The sequence below is a fragment of the Xenopus tropicalis genome, chromosome 8, assembly GCF_000004195.4.
Source record: "Xenopus tropicalis strain Nigerian chromosome 8, UCB_Xtro_10.0, whole genome shotgun sequence".
Classification (NCBI taxonomy): Eukaryota; Metazoa; Chordata; class Amphibia; order Anura; family Pipidae; genus Xenopus; species Xenopus tropicalis.
In genome coordinates this window covers 27,807,851-27,816,413 of record NC_030684.2, presented here as the reverse complement: position 1 = coordinate 27,816,413, position 8,563 = coordinate 27,807,851, and the positions used below count along the sequence as shown (strand labels likewise).

Here is an 8,563-nt window from a genome sequence, read left to right as displayed (position 1 = left end):
TTGAAATGAGGTGGGTACATATTAATCACATTATGTAAAGCATTAATAGTACATTGATTTCCCTTGAAATAAAAAAAAATGATCGATATTAAAACAATAAATAACCATTTGACCAAATAAAGAAATAAAAAAAATAGACTGTATTTCAATGAATTCAATTTATTTGATTTGCTTAAATAAAGTTTTCTTTTACATGCCATTATTAGATATACACTTTAAAACTATCAATAAAATATAAAGGTTACTTAATAAAAGCCATTCATTTATGTTATACAGTCACTTACTATAAAGAAATAGTGATGTTCTGCAGTGCTATCGATATTTGGCGTTTTTAATAAAGCTTGTTGAAAAAAAATTCTTTCAAGCGGTGTCAGGCACGCATGCGCATTTGGAACACAGACGCGCTCGATGACGTCATCCGTCAGAATGGCCGCCGGGAGACAGGCTAAACGGCGAGAGACATAATAAGACGGTGCGGGTTGTAGGAACAAGTAGAGGGAGCGGAACATATGCGGTTATGGTTGGGGTAAGGCGCCCTTGGCATTAGATATAATATAAAAGTTAGGGTTGACATCGCCTTTATAGTAAACAATACTCGATTGAAACAGGAATCAGCCTCTGTTTATTTTCTGTCAAACAGTTGTGACATTAGAACTTGAACATTGAATGTGCAGAACTTCCCCGCTTATAAACATGTATACGTATCCATGGCAACTGCCTTATTGCTGGCTTTGAATTAGGAAGTCTCTACAGAGTTCATCAGAACAGAGCAGTCTATTTAGGTACACTGTGCTGTCTCTCTGGGCTCTGATGGGAGCAGCTCAGCCTAAACATTCTATTTACAAATACAAATGGCGGGCTGGGATTATTTACTGCATTCAGTCAGCTATAATAATATACATCGCTTTTTGGTTTTAGAGAGAATAAATGGAATCAGTATTTATATGGTATGGTAGATACCATTTAATATACAGTATTAAAGGGGAAGAATACCTTCCAAAAATATGTCTGTTGTAAGTGCCTCGCCCCCCCCCCCCCCCCACCGAACTACTGCTTATATTTATATGAATATGTTTGGGATAAGAATACCCACTTGTTCAGCATGAGTGCAATAAATAGGGCTTGTACTAAACAATTTTTTGCCTATTAGTTAAATAACTAAAAAATCTTTGGGCTTTGTTATTGCAAAATTGCAAAATTGAAGCTCCTCCATAGTGTGTAAGTATAAACACTGCTGCACGTACAGTCGCATTGAAATAGGCGCAAATGTTGGGCTTATTGATGCCGTATATACTGTATATACTCAAGTATTAGCCGAGTTTTTCAGCACCCAAAATGTGCTGAAAAAGTCACCCTTGGGTCAGGTGAAATATACGCATTTTTGGACATACAAAAGTCTGACCTGCCAGCGATTCCCGCTCCCGCGAGGCTACCTAATAGTGCGCTCTTCTGCGCACCTGGGCGGAAGTGACATCACGTGCCCCCTGCTTGCCCACTTCTCTCCTGGGACCCCCTGCCAGCAATTCCCTCTCCCTCCAACCCCACCAGCCCCACTAATAGTGCGCTCTTCTGCCCGCCTGGGCGGAAGTGACATCACTTTCCCCTGCAGTTAAAGGAACAGTAACACTAAAAAAATGAAAGCTTTAGGGCTCTGGCACACGGGGAGATTAGTCGCCCGAGACAAATCTCCCTTGTCACGGGCGACTAATCTCCCCGAGTTGCCATGACCCGCCATCCCACCGGCGAACATGTAAGTCACCGGCGGGATGGGACACGCGGCGGCGCGATTTCCTGAAATCGCCGAAAAAGACTCGCGAGGCTTTTTCACCGATTTCGGGAAATCGCGCCGCCGCGTGTGCCATCCCGCCGGCGACTCACATGTTCGCTGGTGGGATGGCGGGTCATGACAACTCAGGGAGATTAGTCGCCCGCGAACATGGAGTTTTGTCGCGGGCGACTAATTTCCCCATGTGCCAGAGCTCTTAAAGTAATAAAAATATAATGCACTGTTGCCCTGCACTGGTAAAACTGGTGTGTTTGCTACAGTAACACTACTATAATTTATATAATAAGCTGCTGTGTAGCCACGGGGGCAGCCATTCAAGCTGGAAAAAAGGAGAAAAGGCACAGGTTACATAGCAGATAACAGATAAGTTCTGTAGAATACAATAGTGTTTTATCTGTTATCTGCTATGTGCCTGTGCCTTTTCTCCTTTGAATGGCTGCCTCCATGGCTACATAGCAGCTTATTTATATAAATTATAGTAGACTTTCTGAAGTAAACACACAACTTTTACCAGTGCAGGGCAGCAGCACATTATATTTTAGTTACTTTTATACACTTTCATTTTTTGGTGTTACTGTTCCTTTAATCTAAGCCCTGCAGTTTCAAGGTACTAGTTATCCCTAGATATGTATAGATCCTTATTATAGTTAATCAAAATTGATCGAAGTTAAACTCGTGTGTTTAACTTCAATCAATCAATAATTACCTATAATTAGTACCTAAGTATAGTATTTACCAATACAGGTATGGGATCCCTTATCCGGAAACCCATTATCCAGAAAGCTCCGAATTACGGAAAGCCTGTCTCCCATAGACTCCATTTTAATCAAATAGTTCAGAATTTTAAAACTGATTCCCTTTTCTCTGTAATAATAAAACAGTACCTTGTAATTAATCCCAACTAAGATATAATTAATCCTTACTGGATACAAAACAATCCTATTGGATTAATTAATGTTTTATTGATTTAATATAGACTTAAGGTATGGAGATACAAATTACAGAAAGACCCCTTATCTGGAATACCCTTGGTCCCAAGCATTCTGGATAACAGGTCCTATACTTGTATTGGCAATACTGATCAGGTATATCCATATCATGTGATCAGCATTGCAAATACAGGTGAATACTGTTAATTATTTATTTATTTTAAGTTGAACACATACAGTAAATAATATACAGTATACGCTCAGCCTCAATTAATGTAATTTTACTGGTATTTGTTTTGATTATTGAAACTTAGCAGTAGCTGCTGCATTTCCCACCCTAGGCTTATACTAGAGTCAGTAAGTTTTTCCAGTTTTCTGATGTAAAATTAGGTACCTGGGCTTATATTCAGATCGGCTTGTACTCAAGTTTATACGGTACTTGTTTCTCCTTGTACTTCTGTATATTTGCACCATGCAGTTTTGGGTCCATCCTGCTGCTTCTGTTGATCAAGCACAAGTGTTTCTGTTGACACTGGGGAACCCTGAAGTTCCTGCCTCCTTGGATGTGACAGAAGTTCCTGGGTTCCCAAAGGGAACATCATCAGTAAGTGCAACAGACGTGGCCCAAAAGAATCCCATGCTAATGGTATTTAATGCCACGTGCAAGAAGTGATATGTCCGCTGCTTCTTGCACATGAATAAAGGAGAAACAAAAGTGCAACTTGCGTTTGTTTAGACTCTTTTGATGCAGTTTACAGTTGGCACAACTACCAGTACAACCACAATTATGCTGAAATTAAATGGAAAAAAGAATGGCATTTGCATCTAAAAATTGTATAGTGCACTGCGTTTGTAAATACAGGTATGGGACCCATTATCCAGAATGCTCGGGACATGGGGTTTTCCGGATAAGGGGCTTTCCGTAATTCAGATCTCCAACCTTAAGTCTACTAAAAAATTATTTAAATAGTAATTAAACCCAATAGGATTGTTTTACCTCCACTAAGGGTTAATTATATCTTAGTTGGGATCAAGTACAGGTACTGTTTTATTATTACAGAGAAAAGGGAATCATTTAACCATTAAATAAACCCAATAGGGCTGTTCTGCCCCCGATAAGGGGTAATTATATCTTAGTTGGGATCAAGTACAAGAATACTTTATTATTACAGAGAAAAAAGGAAACCATTTTTAAAAATGTGAATTATTTCATTACAATGGGGTCTATGGGATATGACCTTTCTGCAATTCGGAACTTTCTGGAAAATGGGTTTCCGCATAAGGGATCCCATACCTGTACCATTCATATTTGGTTCCTGCAAGGTAGATAATTAGATTACCTGTTTTTAACCCCTTCTCTCTTTAGCCTTTGTTGTGACTGTTTTGTAAGCAGGAGTCCATTTTGCAAGGGGATTAACTAATATACATTAGCAACAAGCAAACCACCTGTGTATATTTATTTACCTAAAGGGTGTGCAGGGCATGTGACTGTCACTAGTCATTTAATTATCTGCTTTGCATGGACCAAACATGGAGAAGTTTAAATTTCCCTGTTTCTCAGTTTAATTCAAGCATTAACTAAAACCATAGATTTGTTGTTACTAAAACAATAGGTAAACAGTATGTTCATCACAAGCCCTATTCATTGCAATTATTTTGAACGAGGGGTTATATAGGTATCGGACCCCTTATCCGGAAACCCATTATCCAGAAAGTTCTGAATTACAGAAAGGCCATCTCCCATAGACTCCATTTTAATAAAATAATTCGCATTTTTAATTCATCCTTATTGGAGACAAAACAATCCTATTGGGTTTAATTACTGTTTAAATAATGTTTTTAGCAGACTTTAGGTAGGAGATCCGAATTACAGAAAGACCCCTTATCCAGAAAACACCAGGTCTCGAGCATTCTGGATAACGGGTCCCATACCTGTACTGCCCCTGACAAACTTTAGACCCTTGGGTCACATTTTCTTTTTCTTAGTGAGGACCCTTTGTTTGAGGCCTCATTTAATCATTAATGGTACCAAGTTTTACAAGCTATTGAGTTAATTGAAAATATGCTTCTCTCCCAGATCTGTGGTAAAGCTGGCACTGAGAAATGCTTTTTCTGAATCACAAAATTCTCTAATTCTCCTTGTCTGGGAGGGAGTGAACAGATCATTTGATGTTCAGCAAGGAGCCGGTTTGAAGCTCAGAAGTACAAGAGTAATATGAATAAATGATAAGCCCTTGGATATTATACAAAGTTCAGTATTTGAGCCGGCGCACACCGGGAGTTAAGCAAAGCAGTGAGCCTATTACTGTGCTCACATTTAATCGTTTTGTTCTTTATTTCAAGGAGATAATTTGCTCTCTCCTTTCTTTTGCTAAGAAAGTCACCTCATTATAACTTGAAAAATATCAGGATTAATTAGGCAGAATGGGAGCGCTAATGAGATCGTCAACAAGTCACCTCGGAGAGATGCGGATTGCTCTGTACCACAGAGACAGTTTAGTGTAGAGTCAGCTTAGTCTGATGAGACGATACACTCTTTTCCATGAACTGCACAGAGAACGTTCCTACAGAGATGGAAGGGGGATTTAGTCATTGCTTCTAATGTTTGGAGCTTTGCTGCAGATTGTAAAGGCTGGGTACACATTACCTTCAGGCGGTAAGAGACAGATTATCAAAACAGAATTACATAAGGCTGAGTTTCTATTTAATGTTGGGTGAGTTTTCTCAGAGCTGGATTATGCTAAGGTTCTCTTCTTCTCTAAAGCCCCCGCAAGGCTACTAGACCCAACACAGCAGCATTCACCACTAAATGTGGGAATCACAAAAATCAGCCATTATGGACCCCCTAAATACCGTGGCAGTGACTGGCCAAAACCATAATCGTTTTGTCTAAAGCCCCCTCTTGGTTAGCTCATTCCTTAAAGGAACAGTTCAATGTAAAAATGAAACTGGGCAAAATAAAATATATTTGTAATATAGTTAGGCAAAAATGTAATCTATAAAGCTGGATTGAGCAGATCTCAAACATAATGGCCAGTACACTACTTCCTGCTTTCAGCTTTCTAGCCTCTTAGTTAGTCAGTGACTTTAGGACATGGTACATAACTAGTTTGTGAGCAGGCAGGTCAGATTCAAAAGCAAACTAACTGAAGAGTTATGTCCCATATGGGCCCCCCTTCAAGTCATTGATTGGTTACTGGCTGCTTACAGATTAGAGAGCTGTAAAGGAGGAAGTAGTGTTCTGGCTATTATGTTACAAATCTGCTCACTCAGCCTTAATAGATTACATTTTTGGCCAACTAACTATATTGAAAACATTTTTTATCTTGCGCAGTCTATCTCTTTTACCCAATGTGTAATATACTCGCAATAAGTTGTCTCCCTTCAGTGAAATTTTACAAACCACAAAGTATTTTGCTTGCAGCTACCTCTTGGCTTCAAATGCACTCATAAAAGATATAGTGGAAGTGCATTAAAAAGAAAACAAACAAATGTACAGTGTAATACATTTTAAAGGACAACAGACCCCAGGTGTGACATGCAACACACCATACAATACACAAAGTGCACATTGCTATAAATCTCCTCCACCGACACAGTTCGGTAAGTGTGCCCACTTACCAGACCCAAGGAAGCAAAGGTCAAAACATTCAAAAGACTTTAAACTGAGATCCGTTGGGGTAAATGGATGAGTCTTCATGAGCAAAAGTGTGAAAAGAGGAGAGGATACAGAAATAACAATTATACCTTAATTACTCTATTTCTGTATTCTCTCCTCTTATCTATTTTACCCAGTTTAATTTTTACACTGAACTGTTCCTTTAAGGATTGTCACTTACTGCACCAAGGTAGTGGGATGTAGTTGTGGACCCTGCTATGTGTGGCTTGTCCAATAACCTTGTAGTGGAGAAATAGAACCATGCAAACAGACCCGGTTTTGTGGCAAGGCCTAGGGCAGCATAGCCTTTGGGACGGCATGCTTCCCAGCTGCATCTCACATATGGAGCACTGAGGACTGGACGCGCACAAAACTTCAGAGCGTCCTGATCCCAGTGCTCCGTATGGGATGTACAAGGATGCGCATGCACACGATCCTGATGGGGTAGGGGGCGGAGACTGGGGGCGGCCTATGGCTGCCCTTAAAAGAAATGGTGGCTTGTGTACAATTGGCAGGTAAGGGGGGGCTAAGGACAGGCAGAGCACTGGGCCAGTAGTATTGCCTTGGTAGCCAATACTACTTGTTAGTCTATGGTAGTAAGCATTTGTGATAGGTCGTTATATTTGCCATGCTTTTGGACAGAAGATCATTAGGAACAAGGAACAGGGGGGGGGGGGTGTGTGTGTAATTTTGTCACTGTTACTTTATAGGTGTGGGTCCATTCTGGACATTTTGATTGTGCATTCCTTATTTTACGCATAACTAAGTGCGTCTACAAGTGGATTTATTACAAATCTGTCAAAAGTGGGATTTTCCATCTCATTCCTGCTTTTCTGCGTCAGCGTTTCTTTTAAGTTCTGGCTCCTATTACTATACAGTGTTAACGTTACTAGTCAGGCACAGTTTTCTAATAACAGTTTCCAGAAGCAATTCCCTGAAGCAATAAATTCTTAAAAACACAGACATAATTGCTTGGGAAGAGTAAAATTACATACATTTGAAGATATTTGTATTGGAGCTCTTGATGGATTATTGTGCTGCTTCTTGCCAGTGTTGAACTGGCATATCAGCGTACCATTCCATCGCATGGTGGGGCCAGACCCTAGAGAATTCCAATCAGCTCATTCTTATTTCAACCACGGGGCTACATAAAATCCTTAGGCATTTAGTATTATCTATATCTAATTGCTGTGAGCCCAGTGTGTCAAGTTCTAAGGTGGGCCCTAGGAAACTCAGTCAACACTGGTAGGAATTGGTATTTATATGGCAGAATATAAATTTTGTGGCCACTATGCCTTGGAGACAATAACAAACATTTAAACTTATTCTAAAATCTGATTAATTAATCTGAGTAATTTCACCTCAAGTCCCCTAAAAAATTAGGCTCAAACCTTATAGAGAATGTCATGAAGAGCATTTCACACCTGTGGCTCCTTAAGCTCATCTCTTCTACAGTGACTCCAATGCTATTTCTAGACCAAAACAATGGAAAACTATAGTGTGAATAAATGAAAAAAGAAACAGGGGCTGCATATGTACTGAGAAGCACTGTGTGAGGGTATATTGGGCCAGGACTGGGATTCAAAAAAGTACACTGAGGCCCAAATAGTCCCCCACCAACCCAATAAATAGTGACTGTCTATGGCATCTTACAGCAGCCCCACCACATTTGTCTAAATTCACAAATTGCCAGTCTGGGTATATATATAAACATATACAGTGGATATAAAAAGTCTACATACTCATACCCAAAAAGACTGAGTGCTGTAATAAAATCAAAAGGTGCTTCAACAAAGTATTAGTTTAAGGGTGTGCACACTTATGCAACCACATTATTTTAGTTTTTTTGGTTTTCTTCCCTCCACCTAAAAGATTTCAGTTTGTTTTTCAATTGAGTGGTACAGTTTATAGGTCACATTAAAGGTGGAAAAAGTTCTGAAATGATTTATCTTTGTCTCATTTTTGTACAGCACAGGAACCTGACATTTTACCAGGGGTGTGTAGACTTTTCATATCCACTGTATGTGTCTGTGGGTGTATATATATAATTCTAATCTATAGGAAGCATTCACAACAGGTAGCAGAAATCAAAATACCCTCTTGTTCCATTTGCTGTGACCCAAAGAGTTGTAAACTGTGACCCAAAATATCATTACACAAATATTCTAAGAAAGAATTGTTCTTTGCACG

At 39.5% G+C, this 8,563-nt stretch overlaps 1 protein-coding gene across 2 annotated transcripts in view; it reads left to right on the top strand.

The window, feature by feature from the left end:
• The first annotated feature begins 394 nt into the window (after window positions 1-394).
• mapkap1 (MAPK associated protein 1) overlaps window positions 395-8,563 on the top strand; it is a 103,389-nt gene continuing 95,220 nt past the window's right edge. The window contains exon 1 of one of the 2 annotated variants that reach the window (XM_012967840.3): window positions 395-472. The gene's annotated coding sequence lies outside the window, so the exon portion shown is untranslated. Of the gene's footprint in view, window positions 527-8,563 lie in introns of both variants that reach the window. The other variant, NM_001100206.1, reaches the window with a different exon arrangement.